Here is a 24872-nt window from a genome sequence, read left to right as displayed (position 1 = left end):
ACCCGATGTTGGGAATGGTAATAGTTTTCGTTTTTTCACGAAACATATGTTTTGTGTTTTTGTTATGGTGGCCAACGAATTGTTGCTACAGCTGCTGAGTTGGGTTGGGGGGGCTGTAATGGCTGGGTGGCACACTGACATTCTTCGATTTTCCGCCAACACTTCGGAAAAATACTTCCCACACACAGATGTACGCACGCACACACAAATGTGCTACTGAACACATTTTCACTTTTGTCTATTCGGTTCGTGGCTGCTGCTACTGCGAAATGATAAAACCAACGAAAGGCGATTGTTTGGATTCAGTTGTTGCGAGTTTCTACCAATGTACGGTTGTGTTTATACGCAGAAAAAAAACTAGTACGGTATTTTTCAAAGTTTAAGCGACAAACAAACGAACGAACTTTTGTGACAAAACTATCCTCAATGAATGAATGAATGTGGAGAACTACACATATTGTTTTGATGAAATTTCAATAAATATTAAAAAAAAAAAAAAAAAAAAAAATTTAAAACAAAAAAATAAAAATAAAATATTGTCATGAAAATTAAATGTGCCCATAATGTATAAAATGTATCTTCAAAATTTAATAAAATAATTTAAATGTTACAAATAATTTAAAATATTATTTAATATAAGGCTATTAAATTAAGAACTTGAATAAAAAACAAATGTTATAAAAATAATTAAGGCGAAACTTTAATGGATAAAAAGTGGAAAATTATAAAGGTAATTGCGAAAAGAAAATTTGCGTAAGACATTAAACCCAAAATTAAAATAAGTTTTGAAAAAATAATAGTTTAAGAAAGGACTGTGAAAAATTTTGTTAAATAGCTTAATTGAGATGAAAAGCTTAGATGGCATTTTTTTAGTTTTGAAAAAAAAAAAAAAAAAACTAGCAAGTGCTTGTAAAACAACTATTTAAAACCTTTAATATATAAAACAATTTTTGAATTGAATAACTAATCTCAAATATAAGGCAACCATATATGCTTGCCCCTATTATATCATATCCTTCCTTTGCACAACAAAATAAACAAACTCACACACATCCCGCGAAATTCTTGTGAAAGGAAGCTTAAGTGTTGAAATATAATTAATGTGATTTTTTTTGCAATTTCAAAGGTAGAACAAATCTGTTTTGCATGAAATGAAAAACAATTATATTTTCGTACTTGGTGATTTATGCAAAACGTAACTTTGCGTAAAAAAAGTGAATTATGGCGGAAAGGTTTGACATCAATTTAGTTGTTTGTTGTTTGAGAATAAACCTGATAACCATTTGATGTTGTTAAAAACACAAAGATAACAAGAAAACAACTTGCCTTGAAAAACAAGATTTTCAAAATCGTTGACAAAAATATCACGGAAGTGCTAATGAATTGATGAGATTGGAAGACTTTATTGGATTTCTATGAATTTAAGTTATAAGAAAATCGATTTAAATATGTGACAATTTGGAGTTGAGAAAAAAGCTACGAAAAAAACAGTGCCCTTTTTAACAGCACATGCAAATTTTGTTGGCATGAAAATGATTGTAATATTAAACAAGTAAAACAAGTAAAAAAGCTGTAAGTCCGGCCGGGCCGAACGTTGAATACCCCCCACCATTTGGTACAAATTTGGTAATTTTCAAAAAAAAAAAAATAAATAAATAAATAAATAAATAAAAATAAAATCCGTTAAAAATTCTGTTACAATCTTAAAATCACCGACGAAGACGTGGACCTGCACAGACAATTTTCTGTCATAGCCTGTAGTATTTATTGCGAAATTCAAATAACACATTTGAAATAGTTCCAATAAATAATGTCGCTAAAATCATCGAAATACCGAATATCGGGGGACACCACGAAGACGTGGACCTGCATAGACAATTTTTTGGCATATGCTGTTGTATCCATTACGAACGTCAAATACAAAATTTGAAATAATTCCGGTAAATATAGGGGCTAAACGAAGACGTGGACCTCCACAGACAATTTTCTGCCATAGGCTGTAGTATTCATTACGAACTTCAAATACCAAATTTGGAATAGTTTCGGTAAATAATATCGCTAAAATCATCAAAATACCGAATATCGGGGGGTACCGTTATATGGGGGCTATACGAAGACGTGGTCCTGCACAGACAATTTTCTGACATAGGCTGTTGTATCCATTACGAACGTCAAATATAAAATTTGAAATAATTCCGGTAAATATGGGGGCTAAACGAAGACGTGGACCTGGACAGACAATTTTTAGTCGTAGGCTGTAGTATCCATTACGAACTTCAAATACCAAATTTGGAATAGTTTCGGGAGGTACCGTTATATGGGGGCTATACGAAGACGTAGACCTACATGGCTCATTTTCCGTCTAAGGCTGTTGTATCCATTACGAACTTCAAATACCAAATTTAAAAAAAAAACTGTAAAGAAAGAATTAAAGTCGGACGGGGCCGACTTTATGATACCCTACACCACTTTGCTAATTTAGTAGAGCTCGACATAACAATTAAAATTTTTTATGGAAGAGTTCAATCATACGCGCTACGATTATAATTTAAAGTTCAAAGGACTAAATATGCCGAAGCATTTCTATCTTTTAAATTCGGACTTGTGTTGCCCATTTGGTGCACAATTAATTTTAAATCGGATAAAGATATATATGGGAGCTATATCCAAATCGGAACCGATCTCCATAAAATTTGGCAAAGATATTTCTGAGCTGTATTTCATATATTTCCTGAATATCGTTGTTACGGAGTGCTTATTACTGCTGTGGGTAACAAATACAAAAAATCGGATGAACAATATATATGGGAGCTATAGCTATATCTGAACCGATCTTCACCAAATTTGGCATACCAGCTTCTAGACTAAATTCGGTCCTAAGTGCCAAATTTCATCCCATTTGGACAAATATTAGACGTTTGGTGCACAATATAAGGTAAATCGGACGAAGTTATATATGAGAGATATATCCAAATCTGAACCGATCTCGATAAAATTTGGCACATGTATTTCTGGGCTGTATTTGATATATTTCCCCAAATATTGTAGTAACAGAGAACATATTACGGCTGGGAAGGACAAAAATAACAAATCGGATGAACAATATATATGGGAGCTATAGCTATATCTGAACCGATTTCGATCAAATTTGGCATACTTATTTTCAGGCCTAACTTGGTTGTATGTGCAAAATTTCATACTATTCGGGCTGATATTACACGTTTGGTGCACAAAAAAAAGCAAATAGGACGAAGATATATATGGGAGCAATATCCAAATTTTGACCGATTATCTCCAATTTCAATAGGGTTCGTCCTTGGGCCAAACAAATGATTTGTGCAAAATTGCATCTAGATAGGGCAATAATTGCGAACTGTACTTTGTTTACAAAAATACATGGACAGACGGACAGACGGACGGACGGACATGCATAAATCGACTCAGAATGTGATTCTATGCAGAAGGAACTATGGTTATATCTCGTTTCCTTTTGTCTGTTACAAACAAATGCACATAGACATAATACCCTGACCACCTTGTGGTGTAGGGTATAAAAAGTCGCATGTAATAATAAATATGAAAGATATAAAAATATCTGAAAAATAATACAAAATCCATATTAATAAGAAGTGCCAATTATGTGATTTTTTAGATTATATTTTTTCATGCCAAGAGGGCATTTAGAATTGACAAAATTTGTCAAAATCGGTCCAGCCATTCTTGGGATATAAGCTAACACCCCTTCACACATTGTATATGTTTCGCTATATATATCCGATTTATTTAATATCGGTGTCTACGTAACAATTCAGAATTGACCTTTTCGTCTTTTTGTGATTTCGCCGGGATTAAAAGTATTCGCGGTTTAATGGAAATTTTGACATTTATTTCACCCACTCAATATTACCCGATGACATCCAAATTGAAAGGCTTCTGTCCAGACCTAAGCTCTAGTCCCATGCTAATTTCGCGTCGATTGGTCTATAATTGCGACCTGTAGAGCATCTGCAAAATCATGAAATTTTTTGGTCCATTTCAACCCCTTAATATTATGCGATCATCTCCAAATAGGCTTCTATTCTGACCCTAACCGGGTCATAATTGCGACATGTAGCTTGATTACAAATTAACATGGACCGACGGACGGAACGACATACATAGCTAGACTGAATCAACTCGGCGAGATAGGAAGATCCATATATGCTTTCCTATGTGGGAAACCAATATTACGAGATGTTAAATAATCTTTGGCCCAATCAAATTTATAATACCTCCAACACATGGTGTTGTAGGGTATGATGATACATTAGGCACTACAATTTTGTTTAATTTAAAAAATAGCAATCGGTTTTGCCGACAGATGTATACTGTCAGCCAATATTCGAATATTTTAATATATTTTGATTTCTGTTTAAATTATTCAAATTGTTGACTCTCTATGGAGTAGGTTTCGATGGAATGCTCCGATAAAGTAAAGAACTGCTGACTTATGTCACATGTTATGACAGATAAAAGTATTGAAAATTTTGACTCTTTGTGAGCGAGGTACCAGAAGGAGTGGACCCATCTTCCATCTTCACAACAGATTTTAGTAGAAATAAATAAAGGGATGTGGATTTTATAATGATGTTGGATTTTATAATAATTTTGTTATCTAAAACTTTAACCCTTTGTGGGGGGTACCCGAAGGAATGGTCCGATATCTGCCACCTTTGTAATCTGAATGGAATCCGATGTTAATTTCGAGTTTTATGAGCTTTATGAATATTTAAAATGTTGACCCCTTGTGGTGGAGGTACCAGAAGGAGTGAACCGATACATTCCATCTTCACGTCAGACCTTGGGTTAATAAATATATTGTGATGTGTGTAATTGGAAGGCAATCGGACTGTCACATCAGATTTTATTAGAGTTATGTTCATTCAAAATTGTGACCCTTTGTGGGGGAGATACTTGATAGGGTGGACGGATATCGTGAATTTTCGCACCTGAAGGTGGTTTTAGCTAGAATGCTTATATCTCAAGAATGGCTAGACCTATTGTGACAAATTTTGTCAATCTAGAATGCATAAAAAGATGCCAATAATGATGTTAATATAGATTTTGTATTATTTTTTTTTAATATTTTTTATAGCATGCAATTTTTTCAATTTGACTTATATTGAAGTGTATATTTTGTAATATTTTTTTCATCTTACAACACAGGTTGGGGTTATTACATACTGATTGTAATTATCGTGTAATCTTCACGAACATTTTCACAAGGGTAGGGTTAAACTCAGAAGGGTTATGCCTATTGTTTTCAAGGAGGTCCGCAATAAATTTAGCGGTTGAAATTGACCAGCAACTAAAAATAATACTGATTTTGCAGCCGTTATAAAGGTCATAAATAGAAACCAAAGGAAACGAAATATTGCATGAAGTTAGACTTTAGGACAGCGGCTAGAATGGACCACTAATTTTATGTGAAAAAATACCAACATAACTTACAGGCGATATCCGAAACACACAAAAGGCGGACTTCGGGCTTTTTTATCCTGATTTCTTTGACGAATATAGCCAAATATCGTAGACAAGCAAATCATATTTCTTGCTTTTGGAGATGACGCAAAATATGAACCAAAAAACATTTCCTGATCACACAATTGAAGCCAATAGATACGCCTGAGAAGAGAGTTAAGGACAGGGAAGAAGTCTAGCATTTTTGATGACCATTGGAATAATTTAGCTGTAAAATGGACCACAACAACTAACAGCATGACGGAGTGCGTAAATATTAGGTAAATGTCCCTGGTCAAAATGCTAAGGGTAATATCTAGGCAGTGCTCCGTGACATAATTTCAAAATCGAAATCTTCCAAAATGTATTTGGGCATAAGGGGGCTTCTAACATATTGTAGTGTTGTAGGGTATCACATAGTCGGCCCCGCACTACTATAGCCTTTGCTTAGTTGTTCAGAATTCGACTACAGTAAAATTCTCAGAGTCATATACTTCAAATTCTGCTAGAATTCCGCAGCCCTGACTACTTGTATAGTAATATTATTTTTCCAGTAGGCAGGTTAAGTTCGTAAATGGGCCATGTAGGTCCACGTTTTCATATAGCCCCCATATAACGGTACCTCCCGATATTCGGTATTTTGATAATTTTAACGCATTATTCACCGGAATTGTTTCAACTTTGGTATTTGAAGTTCGAAATGGATACTACAGTCTATGACAGAAAATTGTCTGTGCGGGTCCAGGTCTTCGTATAGCCCCCATATAACGGTACCTCCCTATATTCGGTATTTTGATGATTTTAGCGACATTATTCACCGGAATTGTTTCAAAATTGGTATTTGAAGTTCGTAATGAATACTACAGTCTAAGATAGAAAATTGTCTGTGCAAGTCCATGTCTTCGTATAGCCCCCATATAACGGTACCTCCCGATATTCGGTATTTTGATGATTTTAACGACATTATTCACCGGAATTGTTTCAAATTTGGTACTTGAAGCTCAAAATGGATACTACACCCTAAGACAGAAAATTGTCTGTGCAGGTCCACGTCTTCGTATAGCCCCCATATAACGGTACCTCCCGATATTCGGTATTTTGATGATTTTAACGACATTATTCACCGGAATTGTTTCAAAATTGGTATTTGAAGTTCGTAATGAATACTACAGTCTGTGACAGAAAATTGTCTGTGCGGGTCCAGGTCTTCGTATAGGCCCCATATATCAGTACCTCCCCATATTCGGTATTTTGACGATTTTAGGTACAATACCCACCGAAATTGTATGAAATGTGGTATTTGAAGTTCGTAGTGGATGCTACAGCCTGTGACAGAAAATTGTCTATGCTGGTCCAGGTCTTTGCGCAGCTCCAATTTAACGGCACCTCCTTATAAACGATATTTTGATGATTTTAGCTACATTATTCACCGTTTATTTCAAGTTTCCAATTTGAATATGGCAAACAATGCCTATGTATGTCCACGTCGTATAGACCCCAATATAACGGCTATATTCGGTATTTTTAAAATTTTAACAGAATTTTTTAAGGATTTTATTTTTTAAAAATTTCCAAATTCGTTGCAAATGGTGGAGGGTATTAAAAGTTTGGCCCGGCCGAACTTAGTGCTTTTTAACTTGTTTTACTTGTTTTAAATTGATTTCGAAGTAGAAGAAGAATTTTTGTCAAAATTCTAAAATTTATTTAATTAGAACTGAATTTGAATATCCATCTATACATTTCTTCTCTTACTCAATTTTTTGAAAGTTTTGTGGGAAAATATTGATTTTGCCCACACTGTGCGGCTAGAGACCAGTAGATCGATGTAATAAAATGTGAGAGTGGGCCATTTCAAGCGGCCTATTTTAAGGACGAAAATCTATTTCTTATACAATCCTCACGTAGCAGAATAACAATCCTCACGTACAAGAATAACGCCTTCAGAAGTTATTGTGTGCACTAGCTAACAGACATTCGCCGATAAGTATTTACAAGAGTTTTCATTTAAACAAATGTGGGATATTAATATCTATTCCTCAATTTGTCACATGTAAATGAGGATGTTCATTTGAGGTGTAAATGAGGGTATGCTCTGCTGAGGGCATTAAATCAATAAAGTGTTAAAATTTAATTAACCGAAAAAATAGTAATTTAGATATTCAGGAACTCCGAGCGCGTGTGGTGTGTTCATGCATCAATACAAAATGTGACGTGTGCGTGCGTGCGTTCGTCCATTCGTTCGTGTTTATAAATAAAACATTAAATAGTTTTTAAATATCGCATTAATTATTTATATTCCCTTCACGCCAAATAATTGAGACTTTCAACACCGACGTTTGTTTTCTTTTTCCCTCGTTCGCCTTATTTCGTCCGGCTGATTAATGCTGGTGTATGTGTGTGCGGGGCCAATATGTGGCAAGTTTTGTGGCAATTTTCATTAAATTAACAATTTTCTTTTGTTTCAGAGTTTATTTTCTTAACGGCCACTAAAGTGTTAATAAATACAATCCAGTTCGATATTTGCAAATGAATTTTATTATCGGAAGCAGAAGAATAAGTTGTTGCCTTGCGGAATATACGGCTATGGCGATATTGCTGTGTGGACGACCACGAACAGCGCATGCAAAGCCTGAGTGCTTCGTGCCATTGTGTGCGTGAATATATTTCGGAAAATGAAAATTAATTGGGAAAATATTTCATGCTGATTGAAAAAGTTCATAATGACTGTTTAAGTGAGCAGCGAATGTGGTATCAAAAGTCAAGTGATTTGTTTGGTTTTTTGGTGTTCTATGCAAATGTTTGTTTAATTTTATATGAATATTCACATTGAATAACAAATGAAGTGTTAATTATAATTAACATATTTAATAAAAAAAAATCAATTTGAGGAAAAGAAACAATTGAAAAACAACACACATAAAAACCATTAACACACCAAGTAATAAAGCAAAATTTTGAGGTGTGAGTTATTTATAGATTTGTCTTCGTTTTTAATAGAAATATTCGCAATATATAAAAGTTCTAAATAATTTAAAATACCTCCTAGTGCTGAATTAATAGGTCTGAAACAAAATTCAAAATCAAATTAGCGTTAAATATATTGGGTCAAGATTCTGACACAATTCGATTGACATTTACGTTTAACACCATGTAGACGTAGAGCCACCATTATTGTCCGCCTCATTTCATAGTTTTCAAGGTAAAATTTAAACAAATTTGAAAATTATAAATTTAATAAATTGCATTCTTAAAATCTTTAATGTTTATTTACTTCTTAAGCGTCTCGACAGCTGACGAGAATCGCACAAAACCTAAGAAAGTGTAACGTTATTGCATATTTATATGTTCAGCAATATGGCTACAGATGATATATTTTATTTAATACGACCAAAAATAACCGTTTTGTACCCTAGCTATTGTTGGAGCAAATCCGTTTCGGGAAATTTGGAGTCGACCAACTGTCTTAATATTTTTACCTATTTTAGATAGAGTTTGAATATGGGCACTATCATTTCTCTACTTCTTGTATTCCCCCACAAAAATGAAAAAATTTAAAGAAAGCAAGTAAAATAGCTGTAAGTTCGGCCGGGCCGAACTTTGAATACAATTTTCAAAATTTAAAAAAAAAAAAACAGTAAAGAAAGTCCTAAAGTCGGGCAAGGCCGACTTTATGATACCCTACACCACTTTGCTAAGTTGTAAGAGCTTCACATAACAAGTAAAAGATTTTATGGGAGAATTTAATCATACACGATATGATTATAATTGTAATTTAAATTTCAAAGGACTAAATATGCCGAAGCATTTGTATCTTTTAAATTCGGACTTGTATTGCCTATATGATATATATTGGAGCTATATCCAAATCGGAACCGATCTTGATAAAATTTGGCAAAGATATTTCTGAGCTGTATTTTATGTATTACCCTGAATATCGTTGTTACGGAGTGCATATTACGGCTGTGGGTAACAAATATAACAAATCGGATGAACAATATATATAGGAGCTATAGCTATATCTGAACTGATTTTCACCAAATTTGTCACGAACGAAGTTATGTATGGGAGCTATATCCAAATCTGAACCGATCTCGATAACATTTAGCAAATGTATTTCTGAGCTGTATTTGATATATTTCCCCAAATATTGTTGTTACAGAGTGGATATTACGGCTGCGGAGGACAAAAATAACAAATCGGATGAACAATATATATGGGAGCTATAGCTATATCTGAACCGATTTCGATCAAATTTGGCATACTTATTTTCAGGTCTAATTTGGTTGTATGTGCTAAATTCTATACTATTCGGGCTGATATTACACGTTTGGTGGCTAATTAAAGGCAAATCGGACGAAGATATATATGGGAGCTATATCTAAATTTTGACCGATTATCTCCAATTTCAATAGGGTTCGTCCTTGGGCCAAACAAATGATTTGTACAAAATTTCATCTGGATAGGGCAAGAAATGCGAACTGTACTTTGTTTACAAAAATACATGGACAGACGGACAGACGGACGGACGGACATGCATAAATCGACTCAGAATGTGATTCTATGCAGATCATCAAAAGGAACTATGGGTCTATCTCGTTTCTATTTGCCTGTTACAAACAAATGCACAAAGACATAATACCCTTACCACTATGTGGTGTAGGGTATAAAAAGTTGCAAAACTGGTAGATTCTTGCAGGCACAGGAACATACCAAGATAAAATTAAAAAAAGAAAAAATTTTAAAAAATTACGTTAGCGGAATTTAAAAATTTAATACATTGCTGTTAGTGTTTATCCACCTCTTAAGCGCGTCGATTGAAGTTGATGGTATATGTTATTTGATATGGTAAAAAATTACTTAATTACCCAAAAAAGATGAACAAATTTAAAGAAAATTATTTAGCTTATAAATTGCGTTAAAATTTTGCACATCTCAATATTTAAATAATTTTTTGGTCAGATGAAAAAATGGACGAAATTGTTTTACATCATCTGGTATCTATCCCACAAGTTGCCAAAATGTTGGTTAAGTATTCGTCGAATAAAAGGTTTATCTTAACTTTGCTCAACAAAATGCTCCTTCTGCTATAGCTCTCATAATATTCGAACTAAATCAGCAATTTATTTCGATATGTTTTGATACACTTTGATATGGCCACTGAGGGTATATATCATTAAATACGGAAAAAGGTCCCTCATCGAAAATGCGATTTTTATTGGACCAAATTCGTTTCAGGATATTTGGAGTCTTTCTAAGGGTGTCCATCCGTCCGTTTGTCTGGCTGACTGGTGCGTTCGATAAATCACGAAGGGAGTATCCAATTTAATTCAAACTTGGTACATCGTAACATTATTGCCAAACTTGGATCCAGTTCGGAGACGGACAATATACATCCACTCCTTCTAGTATCCACACCCCCTCCCCCAAAAGATCAACATTTTCATAGAAAAGAATTTATCTCATACAGCAATATAGGAGCAACCAATGTCGTTCAAATTTTGTAAATAATAATATTCGTGTCAGTATAGTATGGACAATATCGATCCACTCCATCATTACCTCTACCACAAAGGATTCAAAGTTTAAATAATTATAACTCATATAAAATGTGAAATTGGAGTGCAATTGTCTTCAAATTCACACATATCAATATTGTTATCAAAACAGAAAGTGGTGCGGATATGGTATATATCGGTTCACTTTATTAGGTACCTTCTCCACAAAGGGTCAAAATTTGGAATAATTATAACTATTATAAAATGTAAAATAAGAGCCTGATCATTTTCAAATTTCATACACCCTAATACTTTTACCAAAACAAAATCTCGTATCCAGAACAGATAGATTGGACCACTCCTTCTGGTACCTCCCCCTCATCGGGTCAAAATTTTGAATTACCTGACGCTCATAAAAGGCGATTATTTTCAATCATGGCACGTCCTAATATTACCATCGACACAAAATCTAGTACAAAGATGGGATACATCCGTCCACCCCATTTGGTACATCCCGTACTAATGATCAAAAATTTTGAATTACCATGTAAGTCGGCAGTTTTGAAATTTAAACTTAAACAAGTAAGCAAAGGCTATAGACGTGCGGGGCCGACCATGTGATCTCCTACAACACTACAATATGTTCGAACTCCCCTTATATCCAAATCCATTTTGGAAGATTTCGTTCTTGAAATAATGTGAAAGAGCCCCGCCCAGAGGTTACCCTTAGTTTTTTAACCAGGAGAATTTGGCCAATATTTACGCACTCCGTAGGGTTGTTAAGTATTCAAAACAATTTCACAAGTAAGTTGTGGTCCATTTTACAGTCATCCAAAATGTTAGATTTTTTCCCTGACTTTAACTCTCTTCTGATGCGAAATTCCGTGTCGGTTAGTTTTCAATTGTGGCCTATAGAGCGACTACAAATTAAGAAAAAATTAAATTTTTTAATCCATTTGCACCTCTAAATGTACATCTTGAGAGCAATAGGCTTTAATTCTGACCCTAACCCTAACCCCATGCAAAATTTCGTGAGGATGGGCCGATAATTGCGATATGCATATAATACTCCCAAAACCTAGTGTTGGGGGTGTAAACATTTAGAAAATTTACAATTCAAAATTGTAAGTCAAATTTAAAAAATCGCATGCGATAAAAAATATGACAAAAATAGAAAAAAATAGACAAATGATATTCACTTTTTTATTGGTTTATGTTTCCGCGATTTTCTTAGATTTTATAGTTTTCTGGCAAGAGACCATTCCGAAGCGATGGGAATTGTGAAAATCGGTCCGACGGTTCTTGATTTATAAGCAGAATAAATAAGATCAATTCCTTTACATATATACTGTAACTATTTTGCTATATATCCGATTTCTTGGCTATTAGTATCACTGTCACAGAAGTGATCACAGAAGTGGTCTTTTAATGTATTTGTGATTTGGCTGGGGTTGAAAATATTCGCGGTTTAGTGGAAATTTTCTTACATAAAAGTTAGGGTCTCTTTTCCCGCTAATTATTGTCCGATGGCCGCCCAAATTGGTAGGTTTCTGCCCACTCCTTAACTCTAACTCCATGTAAATTTTCGCGTCGATTGTTTCATAATTGTAAGAAAAACAATAGGGTCCTATTCTGACCATAACCCCACCTCCATTTTCAATTTCGTGTGGATCGGTTCATAATTGCGACATGTAGCTTGATTACAAATTAACATGGACAGACGGACGGACATACATAGCTAGATCGACTCATCTCGGCGAGATGGGAAGATTCATATATACTTTCCTATATGGGAAGGCAATATTTCGAGGTGTTACATAATTTTTGGCCCAATCAAACTTATAATACCCCCAACACATAGAGTTCTATTAACTTTGTCATTCCGTTTGTAACATCCATCATAGACCCCATAAAGTATATATATTCATAATCAGAATTAAATTGTATGTCGATTTAAGGATGTCCGTCTCTGTCTTTCCGCCTGTGGAAATCATTCTAGCTTCCGAACGATATGAAGTAAGTTGATACAATTTTACTTAAAAGTATATTATGTCTGCAGGATTTTTGCTATGGAAAATGGGCCATGTAGGTCCAAGTTTTGATATAGTCCCCATATAACGGTGCATCCCAATATTCGGTACTTTGATGATTTTAACGACATTATTTAGCGGATGTGTTTTCAAGTTTGGTATTTGAACTTCGTATTGGATACTACAGCCTATGACAGAAAATTGTCTGTGCAGGTCTACATTTTGGTAAAGCCCCCTCACTGTACCTCACTATATAGATGATTTTGGCTACATTATTCACCGATTTTTTTCAAGTTTCGACTTTGAATATTGTAATGTCTTATGGAAAAGTTGCCTATACAGGTCCACGTCGTCGTTTAGGCACTAATATGACGGCTACATTTTTTTAGATTTTAATAGAATTTTTAACGGATTTAATTTTTTTGAAAATTGCCAAATAAGTTCAAAATGGTGGAGGGTAGTTACAGCTTTTTTAGTTGTTTAACTTATTTTTGTTACGGATAGTTCTACTAAATATGCATAGGGGGGTAAAGTATAATATAATCAGCTCGTCCTTTTTTACTGTTGGTGTGGTTTCTACTTTTCGATTGCCGGTAGTTGTCACTCGAATGTGATAGCTTCTGAAATAATTTGAAATAACACCTTTTTTTTCATATTTGTACTTTCCACTCCTTGAAGTACGAACTTAATAAAAACTCGGACATGAATCTTTACAGCAAGTGGATATACTATATTTTCAATTGTGCCCATGTAGTGTACTACTTCAGGATTCTACAGACCTTCTACTATTATATACAGGGTAAGATAAAAAACTGCAACAAAGTCAAAGGAAATAATTTTTAATTATTTTTTTAAATTTTATTGATAGAAAGCAAAAAATGTCGGAAATATTTAGCTTTTCACATACACGATAAAACTTAGAAATCTCGTTGTTTGTTCATTTAGGTTTGGGTTATAAAAAACATTAAAGACAAATTCTAATTTATGATTCATATACAGTTGTTGTCCCTTCCAATATTATTTCATTGATTTAAACACATCCAATTCAGAGAAATGTCAATCATCAAATGAAACTAAAAAAATAAGAAAATATTTGGAATTTATACAAATCTTCCATATGCTTATTGTTGCAGATTATCAATATTTTCCGGCCTTTTTCAATAACTAAACTTGTTTACTTAAATTTTAATTTATCCAAAAAATGGGTCATGCAAAAGTTTTTTTTATAAACACATTTATATATGTTCTAAAAAATAACTTTTTGATTCCCCCAAGGCAATAAATTTTAATTGCATAAAATTCGACAAGTTGAAATTGTCATGTTCACATATTTTTTTTTCTATATTTCCATTTAATTTTGCAACTTGAAAGCAATTAAAAAACAGATTTTGTCCGAGAGAGAGAGAGAAATGAATGAAAAAGTTATGTAAATATATCAAGTTTAATTAGGATATCGAGATTCTTTTTTAGGATTTACTAATAAACAATAAATAAGGAGATTATTAGTTAGATATATTATATTTGTAAGGTTTTGTTAGTAAAGCACAAAATATTGTAGGATAGGCAGAAGTATTTGTCAGCCATTGACATGCGTTGAAACAAATCGGTGTTGCGGTGTTGGGTTTAACACACTGTGGAACAGGGAACTATTCTTTTTATACCCTCCACCATACTATGGAGGGTATATTAACTTTGTCATTCCGTTTGTAACTCCTCGAAATACTCATGTCAGACCCAACAAAGTATATATATTCTTGATCAGCGTAAAATTCTAAGTCGTCTGTCTGTCCGTCTGTCTGTTGTAATCATGCTATCTTTCGAACGAATTGAGATAGATGGATAGAATTTTGAACACATGTTTATTTTTCCAGTAGCCAGGTTAAGTAAATGGGCCATGTAGGTCCACGTCTTCGTATAGCCCTCCTATAACGATACCTCCCTATATTCGATATTTTCATGATTTTAACGACATTATTAACCGGAATTGTTTCAAATTTGGTATTTGAAGTTCGTAGTGGATACTACAGCCCATATTCGGTAGTTTGACGATTTTAGGTACAATACCCACCGAAATTGTTTGAGTTGTCGTATTTGAGATTCGTATTGGATGCTACAGCCTGTGAAAGAAAATTGTCTATGCTGGTGTTCGCACAGCTCCGATATAACGGTACCTCAATATATGTCATATTTTGATGATTTTAGCTTCACCGTTTGTTTCAAGTTTCGAATTTAAATATGATAATGGCTTATGACAAACAATGCCTATGTAGGGCCACGTCGTATAGACCCCAATATAACGGCTAAATTCGGTATTTTCAAAATTTTAACAGGATTTTTTAAAGATTTTATTTTTTGAAAATTTCCAAATTTGTTCCAAATGGTGGAGGGTATTCAAAGCTCGGCCCGGCCGAAATTACTGCTTTTTCACTTGTTGTCCTTCGAGATGTGCTTAATGATCGAAAATTTGCAGGGGAAAAGGCTTATTTTGTGAAAAGGCTTCTTTTTAGAACGGAGTAAGGTTTGGTTTGTTCTGATGTTTACGCATATGCTTTATTGCAATAACTTTCAAAAGGAAGGTCGTTGTAACCCAAGTATGCCGAATAGTGGTGAGTGTGTGATAGTGTTCCTTCGTTCGTCATGTTTCACTCTTCCAAATCACTATAAAATTATTAAAGTATTTTGATCAGCTTAACTAACGATCTAATCTGCAATTGTTCGTTGGTTTGTCCTTCCGTGGTAATGACTCTAAATTAGTATTTTTTTCCTCACATTTTCCAACAGAATGATATATTTCTTATTGTCCAAAAAAAAAGTGGTATAGTTTTGGTACAACTCCAAGTTATGGTAACTCCTATTTTTAGATCCTTTGAAGGTCTCTACCACATTCACCCACGATATTAACTATAAAGTGATATTTTATCTAAGACACTTTCAAATAAGATGATATGAAAAACAAGTAAAATGCAGCAAAGTTCGGCCGGGCCGAACTTTTAATACCCACTTAAATGAAAACTGTTATATGGAGACTATAGGAAGACGTGGATGTGCTTACGAAATTTTTTGTCATAGGTTGTAGTACCCATTAAGAACTTCAAAAACCGAATTTGAAACAATTCCGGTGAATAATGTCGCTTTGTCGGGATATACCGTTCTATGGGAGATATGCGAAAACGTGAACATATATACGATTTTTTTTTGTCATAGGCTGTAGTACCCATTACGAACTTTAAATTCTTAATATGTTACAATTTCTTGATATGGGGGCTATACGTAGACGTGAACCTGCATACAAAAATGTTTGTCATAGGCGCTAGCACGCATTACGAACTTCACATACGAAATTTGAAATAATTCCTATATATAATGTCGCTAAAATCCTGGAAATACCGAATTTTGGGAGGTATCGTTATATAGGAGCTATACGAAGACGTGGACCTGCATACGAAAATGTTCCCATAGGTTGTAGTAACAATTAAAATCTATCCGATTCCGGACACGAACCAATAAGGACAGTTCTCCGCAAAGATGTTTCGCAGGACTACTCACTGCCAATTTACAGAAAATTTGGTTTAAAATTGTGAGAAAAACAGACACAAACCTTGAATCATCGGTACAGTTATAGGGGGTTATACGAAAGCGTAGACTCATGTGGCCTATTTTCAATACCAAATATTCTAGGGAAAATTGGTTCGAAAAGTAAGGTTCACTACTTCTATTTACACTTCTTATTTTCAAATTTCAGAATTTCCAATTCTATTGGTTCTCCTAAAATCAAAATTGTACTAAATTTATTACATTTAAGTACAAATGGTTCATCCAAATCCAAATTGTACCAAATTTAGTACCATTAATTCACTTAAGTACACAAGTCTAATTGAAATCCTTTTTCAAATTTCAGGATTCCAACTCTACGGGTTCACCCAAAATTTAAATTGTACCAAATTTAATACCATTTAGTACACATAAGTATGAATTTCCAAAACTACCTACATACCTCAGTGCTACAATGCACTAGTAATCTTATATCAAAATTTCAGGGTTCCGACTCTATTGGTTTTCCAAAATATAATTGTACCAAATTTGGTACCATAAGTACAAAGTAGAACACATAAGTACGAATTTCCAAAAATACATACCTTCCTCTGTCCTAGAATGCAATAGTATTCTTATTTCTAAATTTCAGAATACCACCTCTATAGGTTTACCCTAATCGAAATTGTACCACTTGGTACTTTTTCTGCACATAAGTACAAATTTCGAAAACTTCCTCCATGTCCCAATCCTACACTCGGCCACTAATGTAGTTTTAAAAATTTACGATTCCAGCTCCACAAGTTCCTCCAAATTCAAATTGTACTAAATTTAGTACCGTTTAGTACTTTTGGGATACATGGGTTCACCCTTCCAAAACTACCTCCCTACATCGACTGTACTACTCAACCTTGTTTAACATTCCAAATTTCAAATTTTTAACTCTATCCGTTCACATGACACGAAATGGTACCAAATGACGTACATTTTAGTACTTCTCGTACACATATGGTGCGAATTTCGAAATACTCTTTAGTACTTCTATCATTCACTCCATCAGCTTAAAATTTCTAGCTCTACTGCTTCCTCAGATACTAAGGATGCCATAATTGGAGCCTTTTAATACTTTTCGTACCGTTCTAGTACGAATTTCCAAAAAAACCCTGCCTTATCTGACCCATTGGGACAAAGATTGAACCCCACGCAAAATTTCAAGATTCTTCAGACGTTTCGTCTGGGCGTTGATGAATCGTTAAGTCAATCAATTACTTTATTCGTTTATTAATAAAGATGCATATTAAAGTGTTAAAGTGTTGTAGGGATATCATATGGTTGGCCAAGCACGACTATAGCCTTTGCTTACTTATTGCAAAATACTGAATTTTTGTGATTTCCAATAAAACTTTGTAAAAATAAATATATATTAAAACCTTTTTCCAATTACCATATAAATGTAACATTATATTTTATATAATTAGCCTCCCACAAAATATACAAATTTCCATATAAATTTCAAGAATTATTTACACGTTGTGTTTTTCTTTATAAACAGTTTATAATTGAATTTCATAATTTTCAAAATATTTGTAAAGTCGATAAATATTGTAATAAATATGCATGTGCGATATTTGTACATTGTGTGGAATTTGCATGCGGTATAAAAATGTAAATTCCGTTTGTATATTATTAAGCTCCATCTAGTATTTAATGTTCTGTTTTATTTCAATGGCTGTGGCAAAATACCAAAAACAAAAAACAATTTGCATATTTATTAAGGTGTTAACAATAGTTTTTGCACAAATTGTATGTCATGTTTTTCATCTAGAATATTGAAGATAAACAGGATCGTTGGGTATTTTTAATATGTGGTATGCTGCACTGCAATTAGCACTGAAATTAGTTCTCATGCACTTATTTAGATTGTTTGTAAGAATCTGAAATAAAATAGATTTTAAAGGTAATCTAAAATTTGCAGTTCCTTCCCATAGCAATTTTCTTTCTCCATATTTTTAAAAATTACATAAATATTACAACACATATTATTTTTTATTTGTTTTATTAGTTATTATTATTATTATTATTATTATTATTATTATTATTTATTATTATTATTATTATTAGTAGTATTTTATTATTTATTATTATTATTAGTATTATTATTATTATTATTATTATTATATTATTATTATTATTATTATTATTATTATTATTATTATTCTTATTATTATTATTATTAGTATTATTCTTATTATTATTATTATTATTATTATATATTTTATTATATTATTATTATTTATTATTATTATTATTATTATTATTATTATTATTATTATTATATTATTATTATTATTATTTTTATTATTATTATTATTATTATTATTATTATATTATTATTATTATTATTATTAATTATTATTATTATTATATTATTATTATTATTATTATTATTATTATTATTATTATTATTATTATATTATTATTATTATTATTATTATTATTATTATTATATTATTATGATATTATTATTTTTATTTTATTTTATTATTATTATTATTATTATTATTATTATTATTATTATTATTATTATTATTATTATTATTATTATTGTTATTATTATTATTATATTATTATTATTATTATTATTATTATTATTATTATTATTATTATTATTATTATTATTATTAGTATTATTATTATTATTATTATTATTATTAGTATATGTTATTATTATTATTATTATTATTATTATTATATTATTATTATTAGTATTATTATTATTATTATTATTATTATTATTGCCATTATCATTATTATTATTAATATTATTTTCATATTTTTCTGACTCTATTTAAATTTCAAACACTACCATGGATGGTTCTACAACCATCCCCAATATCCCCACATCCCCATTTCTTTATAATGTCATTATTAGACCCTCCTTCAGCCATATGGATAGAGAGGGGATTTGATACGGCCAAAAGGTTCCTCATCGAAATAACGATTTTAGACCCTAGCTCTCTTCGGGCCAAATTCGTTTCATGAAATTTGGAGTCTATCTAGCGATATCCGTTCGTCCTTCTGTCTGTCTGAATGGTGTGCAGGATAACTCTCGAAGGGAGTATCCCAATTTGATCCTTCACTTGATACATCATAATATTATTGTCAAACTTATATCGACTTCGGAGATGGGCAATACCGGTCACTCCTTCTGGTACATCCCCCACAAAATGTCAAAATTTTCAAAAAAAAAAAAAAAAACAGTAAAGAAAGTCTTAAAGTCGGGCGGGGCCGATACCCTATACCACTTTGCTAATTTAGTAGAGCTCCACATAACAATTAAAAGTTTTTATGGGAGAATTCAATCATACACGTTATGATTATAATTATAATTTAAGGTTCAAAGGACTAAATATGCCGAAGCATTTGTATCTTTTAAATTCGGACTTGTATTGCCCATTTGGTGCACAATTAATTCGAAATCGGATAAATATATATATATATATGGGAGCTATATCCATATCTGAACCGATCTCGATAAAATTTGGCAAAGATATTTCTGAGCTATATTTGATATATTTCCCTGAATATCGTAGTTACGGAGTGCATATTACGGCGGCGGTGGACAAAAATAAAAAATCGGATGAACAATATATATGGGAGCTATAGCTATATCTGAACCGATTTCGATCAAATTTGGCATACATATTTTCAAGCCTAATTTGGTTGTATGTGCACAATTCCATACAATTCGGGCTGATATTACACGTTTGGTGCACAATAAAAGGCAAATCGGACGAAGATATATATGGGAGCTATATCTAAATTTTTACCGATTATCTCCAATTTCAATAGGGTTCGTCCTTGGGCCAAACAAATGCTGTGTGCAAAATTTCATCTGGATCGGGCAATAAATGCGACCTGTATTTTGTTTACAAAAATACATGGACAGACGGACGGACGGACGGACGGACATGCATAAATCGACTCAGAATGTGATTCTATGCAGATCATCAAAAGGAACTATGGGTCTATCTCGTTTCCTTTTGCCTGTTACAAACAAATGCACAAAGACACAATACCCTGACCACCTTGTGGTGTATGGTATAAAAATAATTGACTGCACAGAAGAAGAAAAGATAATCCGATTTTGCTCCAACTTTGTATATGCTAATGGACAATATCGGTCTGCTCCCTCAAGTACCTCCCCCACAAAGGTTCAAATTTTCGAATAATTATAGCTCTTATAAATGTGATGTAAGAGTCCGATTATCTTCAAATTACATACGTTACAATATTTTTTATGAACCCAATGTCTGGTGTGAAGATGGAATATATCGGTCCACTTCTTCTGGTATTTCCCCACAAAGGGTCAAAATTTTAAAAACCAATGAAGCTCACAAACTGCGAAATACACATTCGATTCCATTCAGTCTTGGCACATCTGCATATTTTCTTCAAAACAAGATCTGTTATAAAAATGACATAGATCCGACCATTTCTTCTGGTACCTCCCCCATTTATATATCCCATTACTTCTACTAACACAACATCTGTTGTGAAGATAGAATGTATAGGTCCACTCCTTCTTGTACCTTCCCCACAAAGTGTCAACAATTTAAACATCAATGAAACATCAATGAAACTCATTACGGCTGTGGGTAACAAATGAAATAAATCGGATGAACAATATATATGGGAGCTATAACTATATCTGAATCGATCTTCACCAAATTTGGCATACTACCTTCTAGACTAAATTCGGTCGTATGTGCCAAATTCCATTACATTTGGACAAATATTAGACGTTTGGTGCACAATAAATGGTAAATCGGATGTAGTTATATATATGGGAGCTATATCCAAATCTGAACCGATCTCGATAAAATTTAGTAAAGGTATTTCTGAGCTGCATTTGATATATTTCCCCAAATATTGTTGTTACAGAGTGCATATTACGGCTGCACAAATAATTTGTTTGGCCCAAGGACGAACCCTATTGAAATTGGAGATAATCGATCAAAATTTAGATATAGATCCCATATATAGCTTCGTCCGATTTAATTTTTTTTGTGCACCAAACGTGTAATATCAGCCAGAATAGTATGAAATTTTGCACATACAACCAAATTAGGCCTGAAAAAAAGTATGCCAAATTTGATCGAAATCAGTTCAGATATAGCTATAGGTCCCATATATATTGTTCATCCTATTTGTAATTTTTGTACTCCGCAGCCGTAATATGCACTCTGTAACAACAATATTCAGTGAAATATATCAAATACAGCTCAGAAATATCTTCGCCAAATTTTATAGAGATCTGTTCCGATTTGGATATGGCTCTCATATATATCTTTATCCGATTTCAAATAAATTGTGCACCAAATGGGAAATACTAGTCCAAATTTAAAAGATACAAATGCTTCGGCATATTTAGTTCTTGGAACTTTAAATTATAATTATAATCATAGCGCGTATGATTGAATTCTCTCATAAAAACTTTTAATTGTTATGCGGAGCTCTACTAAATTAGCAAAGTGGTTAAGGGTATCATAAAGTCGGCCCCGCCCGACTTTGAGACTTTCTTTACTGGTTTCAGATATAAATAACATTTTTGATAACTTACGGGCATGCAGACCAGCTGCCACTACATGTCTACGCACCGATCTCGAGCTTATATCCAATGTAGCTCTCTCATAGCACCTGAACTTCTTAAATGTTTGTTTTTTTATTTTGTTTTAAGTTTTTAAAAAGTGAATAATGTGCCTAATTTCTCATTTTCTGAATTTTTAAAAAAAAGTTACAGGGCATTCATTCTCCTTGTAGTTTCAGTTGCTTTATTTTTGGCCACCAGTGTATCTCATATAAAGTATAGGAAGTAGACGATATAGTCCAAATATGGCACGTTGAAATATTTATATCAGACATAGGTCACATACGATTTGACCCAAAAAAAGGGTCAAGAGTTAGAAAAATCATAACACAAGCCTGGGGTAACATATTTGTCGGCAAAACCGTCTTATACTATTTAACTGTTTTTATACAACACTTTGTGTTCATAAATGTGTATTTAACACCAACACCCTATCAACTTGTAATGGTATTCAAACATGCAACATGTTGCTATATTTATATTACAATCCTGATACATTTGCCAATAATGTTATATGGAAAACAAAAAATATTTTAATTTAAACATGGCTTTTTCTCCATGTATTTCTAAGCTGTCTTAATCCATCTTTGCATAATTTAATTCAAATACAAGTATTTAATAAATAAATTCCAATAAATAACCATACCATACGATATAGAGACATACGAAACAAAAGAACAACCCAGACCAACACAAACCCTGCCAGACGTTCAAATGTCCATGCCAAAAGAAATTTACATAAATCTTCAAAATATCTTTCGTTTTAATATACAAAACAAATTTACATGTGTTAAAAGAATTAAGAAGTATTTTGTATCCAATTTGTGTGCGTGTGCGTGTGCGGGTGTGTGTCTGTGTCTGTTGATTTTCCCAGAGTGTTGTTGTTATAAAACAAATGTTGCCGTTGTGCATTGTTTAATCAATCACTTGACCATATGTAAATTCATGAAATGTATTCAACACTTTTGAATAGATGAGGAAAAACCCCTTTTAATATAGAAAATAATTGCTACCCAAACATACAGATACACAAATGAAATACACCCCCACACACACACTATGAAACATTATAAATAATTCTATTGTAATTTTTAATGCAAAACATTTTCCCAAGAATTTGCAACACATGTTTTATACTTTAACACACATCGAAACTATACATCACAACTATATGACAATGGGTTGCGGATTGATAGAGAGAGAGAGAGAGAGAGAGAGAGAGAGAGAGAGAGAGAGAGAGAGATAAAAATAGTCATATACATACTTACGTACATAGATAGATGGGTATGCTTTATTGTCATTGTTGCTATTGGCTTAAATTATAGAAACGACAATGAAAATGCACTCAGAATATCAAAAGTTGAGTGAATTGACAAAACCACTATGTGTATTGAAAAAGATGGTCATTATTTCCGGTACCAATTGGTTTGGGGAAAGATGAAAACAATCACCAATCCAAGAATCAAGAGGTAGTTTGTAGATATGTTAACATTTTGTTTCCCAATAAATATTGCATTTGAAAAGCTGATTGCTAAAAACACTTTAAGGAAATAGAAAAACTTGTTATCGGAAATGTTATATCAATTAAAGTATTCCTATATTTTAAGAACATTTTTAATCTTTTACATCCTCTACCTTTCTGTTGAGGGTATATTAACTTTGAAATTCCGACCAAAATCAGACCCAACAAAACGTAAAACTCTTAGCCGACTTACGGATGTAAATCTGTCTGTCTGTTGTAAACACACATTTTTCGAACGTACTGATATAGAAGGCTACCATTTTGCATGCACGTGTATTTTGCCAGAAGGCATGTAAAGTTCGTAAATTGGTCATGTCGCTCTACGTTTTCGTATAGACCCCATATAACGTTGCCTCTCAATATTCGGTATTTTGATGATTTTAGAGATATTATAGACCGGAATTGTTTCAAATTTCATATTGGAATACGTAAAAGAACTATAATCTTTGACAGAAAATTGTCTATGCAGGTCCACGTCTTCGTCTTCGTTACCTCCTTTTATTCAGTATTTTGATTATTCACCGGATTTGTTTCAATTTTCGTATTTGAAGTTCGGAGACGGTACTACAGCCCATAATCGCATAACCCCATATAAGGGGTTTCATATAAGCAGTATTTTTTGACGGATTTTTTTTGAAATTTTTCATATTGCTTTCAAATGTTGGAGGGTATTAATAATTTAGCCCGACCGAACAAAACTGCTTTTTTACTTATTAAAAAAAAAAAAAAAAAATGGTAAGGTTTGTGAGATTTTAAGTTTGGTTTATGGCATTAAGTCAACTCCGAGTCCAATGATTTTCAAGATCCGTTTTAAAATTTAGACCACGTTTATAAAGTCGTTAATATTTCACCCGCGCTTAGCAATATTTTAAAATTTATTAAAGACTTTAAGAGTATAGCTCGCATGTCTGGTGTTTAAAATCATTAATCATTTATCATTAATATAAGGGTTAAAATCTGAATCCAAGTGTTTCAAATGTCTTAGGCGCTCAATTGTTAAAAGAAGATAAACAAGTAAAGACATTTTTGTGTAACCCAGAATAAAACCCAGTGAAAAAAGGTCTAAAGTCCGGCGGGACCGACGCTATGATACCTAACTCAATCAAAGAGCAGTCCGTTACAAACCAACTTTTATATAGAAAATT

The 24872-nt window shown here is 32.8% G+C and overlaps 1 protein-coding gene across 1 annotated transcript in view; it reads left to right on the top strand.

Moving 5' to 3' along the window:
* Positions 1–555: 555 nt before the first annotated feature.
* LOC101897029 (sex peptide receptor) overlaps positions 556–24872 on the top strand; it is a 396118-nt gene continuing 371801 nt past the window's right edge. The window contains exon 1 of the mRNA XM_059122553.1: positions 556–730. The gene's annotated coding sequence lies outside the window, so the exon portion shown is untranslated. The remainder of the gene's footprint in view (positions 731–24872) is intronic.

This window comes from Musca domestica, unplaced genomic scaffold, assembly GCF_030504385.1.
Source record: "Musca domestica strain aabys unplaced genomic scaffold, Musca_domestica.polishedcontigs.V.1.1 200, whole genome shotgun sequence".
Lineage (NCBI taxonomy): Eukaryota > Metazoa > Arthropoda > Insecta > Diptera > Muscidae > Musca > Musca domestica.
Note: the sequence above shows the minus strand (reverse complement) of the source record. Positions and strands in the feature narration are given on the sequence as shown.